Source organism: Microtus oregoni, unplaced genomic scaffold (genome assembly GCF_018167655.1).
Source record: "Microtus oregoni isolate MIOR12 unplaced genomic scaffold, Mior012 000054F_ref0000373, whole genome shotgun sequence".
Classification (NCBI taxonomy): domain Eukaryota; kingdom Metazoa; phylum Chordata; class Mammalia; order Rodentia; family Cricetidae; genus Microtus; species Microtus oregoni.
Genome location: NW_024543830.1, coordinates 3,368,852 through 3,381,043, shown reverse-complemented (window position 1 = coordinate 3,381,043; position 12,192 = coordinate 3,368,852).

Below are 12,192 nucleotides of genomic sequence, written 5' to 3'. Positions count from 1 at the left end.
TGACTTGCTTACCTCACAATGTCTCTTCCTAGGCTGCTACCCAAGAGCTGTGGACTTTGGCCATGAATGAGTTAAGCCAGTTCTCCACTCAGCCCTAAGACTTCCCCAGGACACTGTCTTTCACAGGGGAAAGAAAGAGTTGACAGTACAAATGAGTGTGTTTACTTTTGGAGGAAATAACAGATGATTTGACCAAATTCCTCTCACCCAGCCTAGAACCAGGCTTCCCCAGGACACTGCTGCCTAATATAGCAGCCACCTTAGGGACAGCACACATGCACACAACACTCTCCAACCCCAAACATCCCAGAGCTGGGGCGACAGAATGTGCCTCTTACTGTGGCCTCGGAAGACCAGGAGGAATTGTGGGAAGACCAGGAGGAATTGTCCACAGCTTTAGGGCTTCCTCAACTGCCGCAGGCAAGGTGATGACAGAACTCAGATTCCCCATGCCTGCTGCTGTCCCCCATTCTGACTTCCCATGCCTGCCACTGCCCCCATTCTGACTTCCCATGCCTGCCACTGCCCCCATTCTGACTTCCCATGCCTGCCGCTGTTCCCCATTCTGACTTCACATACCTGCCACTGTCCCCCATTCTGACTTCCCATGCCTGCCACTGCCCCCATTCTGACTTCCCATGCCTGCCACTGCTGCCATTCTTACCACAGCCTTTGACAGGCATTTTGCAATGTTGCTTTGGTTTGAGAAACCAGGACAAAGTAGTAACGGTTTTTTAATGTCAATATCAAAACATAGGACCTGGAGAGATAGCTCAGGGATGCTCTTCCAGAGGACCCAACTGGGTTCCTAGCGCCTAAGAACCTCATCAGGAAGCTCTCAACCACCTGTAACTCCAGCTCCAGAGGATTCAATGCCCTCTACTGGCTTCCGGACACACACGTGTAGCATATCGTTACACAGACATACACACACACACATAAATAAAAAGTAATAATGAGCTAAGTATAAAAGGAGTGCTCCACTTTCAGATCAGGCAACACACACACACACACACAAAATAGCTACAAAGAATTCAGTCTCTCAAATTCTCCTAACAGAGCTGGCCAGATGGCTCAAGAGGTAAAGTCATTTGCTAATAAACCTGGGAACCTGAATTCAATCCCCAGAATCCATGGTGGAAGCAGAAAATCAACTTCTGACAGTTGTCTTCTGACCTGGGTCACGGTGCTCACACACACACACACACACACACACACACACACACACACACTAAACTTTTAAAGGAAAGAATATTTGAATATTCTCAGTATCAGGTGTTTCCAGGAAAAGTCAGTCACAAAACTGGTATTATTCACGGGTTGTGGCCTTGGCAAGGACAAAGGTGTAAGTGGACACAGGTGGAATGCTGGCTGAAAGAGGCCAGAGGCACAGTTAAACATATGGTAGCTTGGCGTTTGGAGCATGCAAAAGGAAGGACCTCTGGCCCAAGGAGTGGTTCTCAGTCTTGGGTGACTCTTCCACAGGGACTGCCTGAGACCATCAGAAAACAGATGTTTATATTATGATTCAAAACCATCAAAATTACAGTTATGAAATAGCAATAAAATAATTTTATGGTTGGGGTCACCACAAAGTAAGAAACTGTGTTGTGGAATAGAGTATTTGTTTAAGTTTGTAAAGATGTGTTACATTTGTTTGTGTTGCAGAATAAGTATTTTTGTCTATGTAAAGATGTGTTACTCCTTCACCTTACTTACCTGTCTAAGGCATCTGATTGGTCTAATAAAAAAGACTGAACAGCCAATAGCTAGGCAGAGGCTGACAGAGAGAAAGGGGAGCTGATCAGCAACAGGGGTGGGAGGGTAGAAGGGTGAGGGTGGGAGCTGGCACCAGCCAGCACCAGCCAGCCACAGGGGGAGCATGAAAGCGGGATGGACAGTTCATAGATGAGGCAAATGAATCTTAGGGCAGCACACAGATGAATAGAAATGGGATAATTTAAGTTAAAAAAAGAAAACTAACAAAACAAGTCTAAGCCAAGGCTGAGCATATAAAATAATAAGTCTTCATGTCATGATTTGGGGGCTGGTGGTCCAAGAAAGCCTGCTACAAAACGGTAATAAAGGGTCAGTGCGTTAGGAAGGCTGGAAACCGCAGAACTAGAAGATAATGGTAGATTTCAGAAAGGTAGAAAATGAGGGCCAAGGAAAGCAATTGATTCTAGAGCCAAAAATTTACACCAAGTCCCTCCTGACACAGAAACTGAGATTCCTTGTATCTAAGGGAACACTCATCTGGCAGTTGGGAATTTTAACCTGTTCACTGAGGTGGCTCAATCAGACGTGTTTGTGGGGAAGCTCTAGACAGATAGCTAAAAGGATAACAGATCTACCCATGCATTAGAAGAGACGGGCTTAGAGAGACAGCTCAGCAGTCGGGAAAGCATCCTGAGAACCTGAGTTCAGTTCCCAATGCGCATGCCCGGTGTTGCAACTCTAGCTTCAGAGAATCCAACATCCTCTTCTGCCTCTGCAGGCACCTTCATCACACACACACACACACACACACACACACACACACACAAGGGGGGGAGAGAACTAAGGTTTAAGAACTCAGTCCACATAATTTTTTTTTTGTTTTTATTTTTGTTTGTTTGAGATAGCATTTCTCTGTAGCTTTGGAGACTGTCCTGGAACTAGCTCTTGAAGACCAGGTTGGCCTCGAACTCACAAAGATCTGCCTGCCTCTGCCTTCCAAGTGCTGGGATTAAAGGCATGTGCCACCACCGCCTGGCCCACAAAAAATTTGATGGGAGAACTCCTAATCTAGAAAGTGAGAGTTTCTGCATCCCGATAAGCCCCTCTGCCAAAGCAATATTTCAAATCAGACCAAATCAAACCAAATTAGTAAAAGCCCAGGTTTAATGGATACAAACTTGTATGTCTTTCCAGTCCCCCAGAGAAGAGACAGGAAAGGAAGACCAGAAAACCTCGTGTTCATTCTCGGGGGGGGGGGGCAGTTTAAATACCCTGTGGGAGTGGTCTTGAGCATGTCTGGAGAGGGGTCATCATTTGGGGGGCTTTCTCGGGGGGCAGAATCTGGACTGAGACATCTCCAGAGGAGGGGACTTGGACTGGAGCCTCCATCCAAACATTCCAGACTATCTGGATATGTGGATGCCAGGGGCTGGGGTGAAGCCTCCATCCAAACAGAAAGGACAGCTGGAGAGAGATGAAGAAGACAGGAGAGAATGTGGCCAAAAGAGACAAAGGTAGTCTCAGCTGGGCAGTGTCACATTGGGCAGTGACGTTTGGAAATCAAAACAGCAGATTTCTTAAGCTCAGGGTCTGCTGACAGTTGAGGTAGAATCACAGCAACCTCACAAAGTAGGCAAGGACACTTGAGTATTTTACCCAAATTCCCATGACTAGTGTCAAGGCAAAAGAATGAAAGGAACCCCAAAGTTCATACACCTAAAGAGAAACGTGAAAGGGCTCATACAGGAAGCTCAGAGGGGACCTGACAGGAAGTACGTGATGGATGCCAGGGCTCCGTGCCCACTGCATCAGGTGACTCTGCTTACCAGGCAGCTCCATAAACATGAGGGGACAGACTCCTCTACCCAACACCAGCGATGAGTTTGACACTCCTATGCTTTAAAACCCTTCCAGGCTCTCTTCCTACCCCTTCACCTTTACGATAAAATCTACACTATGTGCCGAGCACAGAGAATCAGAAACTCAGGGGACAGTCGCATGGTGCAGGACAATTCTATATACTATCAATTATATTTTAAATAAATGTTGATTGGCTGGTAGCCAGGCAGGAAGTATAGGCGGGGAAAACCAGACAGGAAGTAGAGGTGGGGCAATGAGAAAAGGAGAATTCTGGGAAGAAAGAAGCTCTTCCCGCAGTCCTCTCCAGACTCGAAGAAGCAGTATGTGACCTGTCCTGCTGAAAAAGGTACTGAGCCACGTAGTTAACATAGATAAGGATGATGGGTTAACATAAGTTATAAGAGCTAATACAAAGCCTGAGCTAATGGGTCATCAGTTTTATAACTTGTGGAGGCCTCTGTGTGATTTTCTTTGGGAAATGCCGGCTGTGGGAACTGGGAAGGACTGAAACACCCACAAGCAAGGCCCCCCATGTTACAGTCACAGGCTCTCGTTCCTGGCTCTGCCTCCTACCACTGCAAGGCTGGGACAGAAGCTGAATTGTCCACTCTAAAGATGCCACTCATCTCAAACGTGGAGATGGTGGATGGGCCAGTGATGTTTGGAGGCATTTAAGGAAATAATTCGCACAACGACAAGTATGTGTTGTCTTAAACAATATAAATATTTCGCTGTTGAATATTCAAAAAAACAAAGCACAGTTACAAAGGATGCTTCATTTCCAACCCTGAATTGCAAAATTACCCCCTCTCTAGCTCCACCCCTGACTCCCTACCCTGGCCTTTGACTAAATTCACAAGCTATTCACCTGTCATTGTAACACCCACATCTCTCATCTTAAAGGCAACAAGAGATAGTTTATTCTTGATTCATTCTGAGTGACCATGACCCAGGAGTACAGATTTAGGTAACCCCAAAGTCCATATCCCAATGTGGAAACAGATCCATGAAGTTTTATAGTTTACAGAACAAATAAAGTCATAAATCAAGGCGAGTTTAAAAGACATTGGTTAATGCATCTGAGAGGTGCTTAGAAGGATGGGAAGCGTTTCTCTAGGCCCACGAGATATTGTCTCATGACAGTCTTCACCTTTGGGCTGATAGAAGTCAGCTGATCTATTAAATCAATAGAGTACAAAGGTTTTTAATCTACCAGTCATGGGACATTAGCTCTGACACAGATGGGCAAGGAACAGCTGTCCTAGAGGCTAAAGCTATCCCAAGACAAGGTAATGTCTCCTGGTCTGTAGCCTTCCCATCTCTCCATAACACTGGAATTCTGACAAGTCACCTCTACAGACACAGCTTCAGGTGTCCTTGTCCACACATCTATTGACACAGTTTGACCTGGCCTTGTCCAGTCTCTGCGAATCTCACTAGGCCCCTGATGTGGCAAGATCCTTTTTTATGTTCAGGTATTGCTCTCTCCTTGGTAGGCTGACCTTATAATCATCAGAACACATCCCACGGCCACCATCACTTACGTGGGCTCTACAGAACAACAGGCTACAGTCTCAAGTTCCAAAACAACCTGCACCCCTGCTCTGCGGTATCGTTTCCTCCTGGATTGATTCAACTGTATTGCTAGATCCTAAACTTCAGGGTGCGTGTTTTGCTTTGTGTCTCAGCAAATCAGCACCCTGAGCGTGCTTGGCCAGGGGAACGAAGCAAAAGATTCAGTTCCACTGGCTTCTAAACTGTAACCCAGAAGGAGACAAAATGCCAGCCCTTCCTTGCTCTCAGGAATCTGCAGGCCAGGAAAGAATTTCTTCCAGGGTGGCCCAAGGCTGGGAAAAGCAGCAGCTGCCTTGGGCTGGCATGCCTTACTCACACTTAGCTGAAGTGCACGCTGGAGCATTAGCTCAGGGCGGAGTTTCTGACCAGACTGAACCAATGGGAGATAGTTTAGGAAGGGGTATGCATTTGCAGGGGACTGAAAAGAAGCCCACTTCCCCAAATCCAAGTTCACCCCTATCTCAGTCCCTGGAATATATAGGCATCATCTTATATAGCCAGGAGATCTTGCAAATATGAATAAATGAAGGACCTCGAAGTGGGCGGTCTACCCTGGATCATCAGTGGGACCCCCACTGCAATCATAGAGTTTTTTATTAATGGGAGGCAAGGGGCCAGTGAAGAAGGTGGTGTGGTGACGGCCGCAAAGGGTAGAGCATTGTGTCCAGCAGTCGAAGCCTGCTTGCTGCTTGGTGTCTAGCAGCAGAGCCAAGGGACAGGGTCACTCCTCGAGGGGCCAGCCCTACATCAAGGGACAGGGTCACTCCCTGAGGGGCCAGCCCTACACCAAGGGACGGGGTCACTCCCCGAGGGGCCAGCCCTACATCAAGGGACGGGGTCACTCCTCGAGGGGCCAGCCCTACATCCCTGACTAGCTCAGCCCGGGTTTCCCAGGGGAGCACTTGTCTCTGCAGGTGGTGCTGAGACATTCTTGATGAGGTATAGACTCCCCCAGCAGTGCACCTCCTTGGGCTCCCCGAGAACCACTCTAGGCAGAGAGGCCAACAACTGACTTTCCTGTGGGTTTGTGACTGGACTGCGGGCTGCTTGTGTGGTGAGGAAAGCTCACACCTCCTGCCGAAAGCATTTGGGAGTCGCTTTCTCTAGGGCTGCCAAGTTACTATAAATAGCACCAATTTACTCTTTCACAGAGCTGGCTAGTTTCGGGCCAACGGACACAGCTAGAGTTATCTGAAAGGAGGAAACCTCAGTTGAAATGATAATCTCCATAAGATCCCACTACAGGGCATTTTCTTAATTAGTGATTGTTGGGGGAGGGCCCAGTCCATGGTGGGAGGTGCCACCCCTGGGCTGGTGGTCCTGGGTTCTATAAGAAAGCAGGCTGAGCAAGCCACGAGGAGCAAAGTGGTAAGCTGTCCCCCTCCTTGGCCTCTGATTCAGCTGCTGCCTCCAGGTTCCTGCCCTGTTAGAGTTCCTGTCTTGACTTCCTTTGATGACGAACATTGGTGTGGACGTGTAAGCCGAAGAAACCCTTTCCAAAACCCAAGTTACTTTGGTCATGTGTTTCATCACAGCAATAGCAACCCTAAGGCACATAGGTTTGGAAAGCAGGCTGAAATCAAGTTGCCATGTTCCCTCCAAGGCTCTGGGGATAATCTGTCCTTGCCCCTCTCAGTTCCCAGTGACTCTTGAATCCTCTGGCATAGAGTGACAGAACTCCAGGCCCCGCCTTCTTTTTCACGCCAACTTCTTCCCTATGTCTCCGTGACCCAAACACCACCTTCTTTCTCTTATATAACATCAATATGTAGTGATATTTTACTTGTATTTTAATAAATAAAGCTTGCCTGAAGAGTCCAAAACTAAGCCACTAGAGGCCAGGCAGGGGTGGTACACACCTTTAATCCTAGGGCTCGAGAGACAAAGCAGACGGATCTCTGTGAGTTCCAAGGCAGCCCTGGGCTACACAAGATCAATCCAGAAACAGATCCAGGTGGTGGCAGCTCATACTTTTAATCCCAGATTTTGGGAGTCACATGCCTGTAATCCCAGCCCCAGGGAGACGGAGACGGGAGCGATGTGGCTGACAGAGAGAGGAATATAAAAGGGAAAAGACAGGAACACACTGGAGTGTGAAGTCTGAGGATTTGTGGAGACAGAATCTCGCCCTTTCTGTCTGAAGATTTGGTAGAGGTAAAAGGTCCCTTGTGGTTGACTCCTTTGCCTTTCTGATCTTCACCTTGAACCCCAATATCTGTCTCTGGGTTTTTATTATTTGTGCTACACCACATTTGAATACAAGGCCTAAATTTAAGGGTGATTTCATTTTAAAACCTATGCCTCGTTACATACATGAAAATACTGTTTCCAAATGAAAAACGAAGTATCAATGGACACACTGCAGTGGATTTTAACTGGCCCAACAGAGTTAAGCTAAATATGAAGAAAGCTTACCTGAGGTAGGTGGTACATATATATATATATATATATATATGTGTGTGTGTGTGTGTGTGTGTGTGTGTGTGTGTGTGTGTGTATACATACATGTATATTGCCCTCAAGGCAAGAGATCAAGTGGGAGGCCTTAGAGACCGAAGCACTTGAGAGCCAGGGGGAAACTGTTCACAGTACTGCACACAGAGGCTTGCCTGAGTCTGGACTGGGACGAGGGGAAAGGAGCTCTTGAACAAGAGGAGGAACTAAAGGTACCACTGGGTCTCTCTACCTGAGTCCTGGGAAGAGGGCGCCAACTTTACCATGACAGGAGTTTGGGAGAATGATCTGAGCCCACAGGGTCCCAGGATATGAGGGGTCAAGGAAGATGACCAAGAATAAAAAGATAAAGACAGAAAGTTGGGGACCAGAAGGTCTTGCATGAGCTGATGGCTCATATCCAACAATTTTATTGAGAAGTGCATCATCTTATATACTGTTGGCAGCAGGGAAATGGGCCGAGGTCAACAGGAAACTATATATAAAAAAAAAAATGTTGGCAAAGAGAAAACAGGATGTCTCAGACACAGGAGCTCTCGGACTGCTAACTATAGCCTTTCATGGGGGAAGCCTGGAACCAAAACCTTAACTCCTTGGTAGCTCTCGCTCCAGCCTAGATGGTACCTTGCCAAGTCTGCTCTGGGCAATCTGAACAAGGACACAGAAGTTCCCTTTGCTCTTTCTTTTTCTCTTTAGCTTTCTTTTTTTTTTGTTTTGTTTTGTTTTGTTTTGTTTCCTTACAAACCTGTTACACAGGTTTCCTCTGTGTAACAGTCCTAGTTGTTCTGGAACTAGCTCTTATAGATCAGGCTGGCCTCAAACTTACAAAGATCCATCTGTCCCTGCCTCCCAAGTGCTGGGATTAAAGGCGTGCACCGCCATGGCCAGCCCTGTTTGCACTTTCATCAGGGCCTCCCAGAAAGTGTTGGCTCGGTTCCCAACAAAGGGCCTGGCCTGGGGAAAGTTCCAGGTTGTGTCAGAGCCCAGCTCTGAATGGCAGCACAAGTAGAACTGTTCTTCAGGCAGCTGGCACTGTGGCTGGAAAGGGAGCTAGAGGCTCAGCTGGCTTCTCTCCGCCACCCAGAGGACAAGCACCAGGCTCTGGGCATCCCTGGGGTGAGATTTCCCCAGGATAGTCTCTGTTGTCTGGGGAATACCTGCACCGTCACTTACAAATCTGATGGAGGCAGGAAAGGAAGGTAAAGAATATTTATAGTGAAACCAAAGGGGAAAATAAGGAAATATGATCTCTATGTGCTTCTCATCACAATATTCTTCTTTCCTGTTAAAGATGTATGTCCGACTTCCGCACTTCTACCATGGTATGTGCATACCCTTCACACAAAACAAGTAATGTAATAAAATTAAAAATAAATAAAAATATAGGTAGGGGACTAGATGGAGTCCTGAGTGAATATGTATTATTGACATATTATTATTATTATTGACATGGACTTGGTCACATCAAGGACCTCAATGCCTGAAACCCATGGACATGGCAAAGCCTTCCTCAGGTGAGGCTCAGAGGCGAGGCAAATATGGTCTAAATGTGAGTGTTTATGAAGGATTGGTCAGTGTGTGTAGAAACTCAACCATAGCTTGCTCCTCCTGGAAGGTAGCAGCCCAAAACCACTCTTACAGAGACCAGCACTAGCTAATCCTGTCTCCTTTGCTGTGCATCTTCTGTGTGGCAGCTCCCCTCCTTCACCGTGAGTACAGTCTACCCTGTCACAGCTTTCCTGTGTGTGTCTGCGATTTCTCCATTCCCCAGTCGGGTTTCCATGACTAAACCCTGCAGGGCGAGGCGCATGTATTAACAGACCTCAAATTATTGTGTGCGGTTTTCTTTTCCCTTTTGATTTTGCATTTATTTATTTACTTATTTGTCTAGTTGTGGTGCTGCTGGATTGAATTCAGAACCTTGCACACTAATTAGACAGATACTCTATCAAACCCTGGGCTGTAGACAGAGACTGCTCTTTCGTTTCCAGCTACCCAGACCCAAATAATCACACTGAAACTATATTAACTACACCACTGTTTGGCCCATGGCTAGCTAGCTCTTACATCTTAAATTAACACATTTCTGTTCATCTCTGTGTCACCATGAGGCTGTAGCCCACTGGTAAGATTCCACATCACCGGGGTTTTTTTTGTTTTTTTGTTTTGTTTTGTTTTGTTTTTTCGAGACAGGGTTTCTCTGTAGCCTTGGAGCCTGTCCTGGAACTCCCTTTGTAGACCAGGCTGGCTTTGAATTCACAGAGATCCGCCTGCCTCTGCCTCCCGAGTGCTGGGATTAAAGGAGTGCGCCACCACCGCCAGGCCTTATCACCGGGTTTTTACATGAATTTCTTGTGTGTGCATTTGTGTGTGCATGTGTGAGCACGTGTACCCCAGTGCGTGTGTGGCGAGCAGAAGACAACTTTCAGGTCTGTTCCCTCCTTCGTCGTGTGAGCCCTGGGAATCTAACTCAGGTTGTCAGGCTTGCAGCAGCAAGTGTCACTCACTGAGACATCCTGATAGCTCAAAGCCTTGGTTTTTTGAGATAGGACTTTTATCTATAGCTCAAGCTGGGTTCTAATTTGTGATTCTCCTGCCTCCCCCTCTCAGGTGTTGCCAACACACCTGACATGATGAACAATTTAAAGGAAGCTCTAGGAACTGAACCTAGGACCTCTTGTATGTGAGGTAAGTGCTCTACCACTGAGCCACAGCCACAGCCCCCATGGACCTAGGGCTTCCTGTATGTGAGGTCAGCGCTCTACCACTGAGCCACGGCCACAGCCCCCATGCAGATTTTAGATAAATATTTTAATAAAACTCCAAAGCATCAGAACATCCCTCCAAGTTACTTCACCTACGTGATCATCGGCTTCCTTTGTGAACTGGGATGCTCTTCCTTTGGGCAGAGACTCTCTGAAACTCTGCAACACGCTGGAAGGAGAAGTTTGGATTATCTGTCCTGTCTGGAGCTCAGGTTACTCCACTGTAAACTAAGAATCATAGCATCCACCTTCCAGATTCACTCCGAGGAGCTGAAACGCTGCGTTGAGAGTCCTGGAACACAGCAGGCTTTCTCGACCTCCTTTTTCTGTTTTGTTTTCACTATTTTATGTTAAAAGTAATATTATCAATCAAAGAGAAACAGCTGAGATGAGATAAAATATTTTTCTTTATGCTTCTATGGTAAGGAGAATTCTAAAGCGGTCTCAGTGCCTGCTAGCCTCTAGTATTCTTTAATCCCCTTCCTTTCAGGAAAAGTAGAATCTGTGACTTATTTGTATTTAAGAAAAACATGACAGGGGCTGGGGAGTGCAGTGCTATGGGAAACTGGTTGTGCCAGAAAAAGCTGTAAAGTTCCCTGCACACATTGTTAACTGAGAAGAAAATCTGTAGGCTTATGTAAACTCAATTTCCCTAAAACCTTGTTGTCGAAAGTTGTAAATCTTAAAATTCAAAATGTCTCTAAGCATTAACCTGGAATTTGTAAAAATTCCTCTGTCCATGCCGAATGCTTACTTCTTGCTCTAAAAGGGGGCCAGAACCCACCCCCATTGCCATGGTTTCAGAAGCCCGAACTCTGGCTGTGGTCTCAGGTAGCTGATAAGCTTTTTGGGACCCATAGTGATTTTTGTTTTCCTGGAATGAAGTTTGCTTCTGATTTCATAGACTTCAGGCTCTGTTCCCCATCACTGTGCAACCCTGGACCCATCAGGGAGATAACTGACTGCTCTTGCAAGGGACCCAGGTTCAGTTCCCACCCAGCACCCATGTGGAGCCTAAAATAGGCTTAACTCAAATCCAGAGGATCTGGCGCCCTCTTCTGGCCTCACGGACATCAGGCATACATGTAGTGCACATAAATACATCCAGGCAAACACTAGTACACACAAAATAAAAACAAATATTTTTTATAAAATATGACAGTTTGTTGTGGTAGAACATTCCTGTATCCCTCCCAGGCTGGGTTTAGGAAACTGAGTGTCTGAGTCGCTGTCGCATTGCTGTGAAGAGACACTATGGCCAGGACAACTCTGATAAAAAGAAAGCATTTCATTGGGGCTGGCTTACAGTGCAGAGGGTTAGGCCAATGTCATCATGGCGGGAAGCATGGCGGCATGCAGGCTTGAGAGTTCTACTTCCAAATCAGCAGGCAGCAGAAAGAGACATTGGGCCTGGTTTGAGCATTTGAAACCCCAAAATTCACATCCAGTAACACACTTCCTCCAACAAGACCATACTACCTCAACAAGACCACACCTACCTCAACAAGGTCACACCTCCTTAGGCCACTCCCTAATCATTCAAATAATGAGGGCCTAGGGGGCCATTTTTATTCAATCCACCACACTAAGGTGGGATAACTGGGAGTTTGAAGCCAAAATGGCCTACATAGCAAGATCTTACCTTTGGGGAAAAAAGGAAAGAAAAAAAGAAAGGCAGAGGTGTGCCTGCTGGGGTGGGGGTAGGTGGGTGGAGTGTGGGGGTGGTGGAGGGTGGGGAGGTAGGGTGTGGTAACTGGAGAAGCCTCAAGCCTTCCTTGGGGTAACAAAGTGCACCACCACAGGCCTACACCACCAGAAC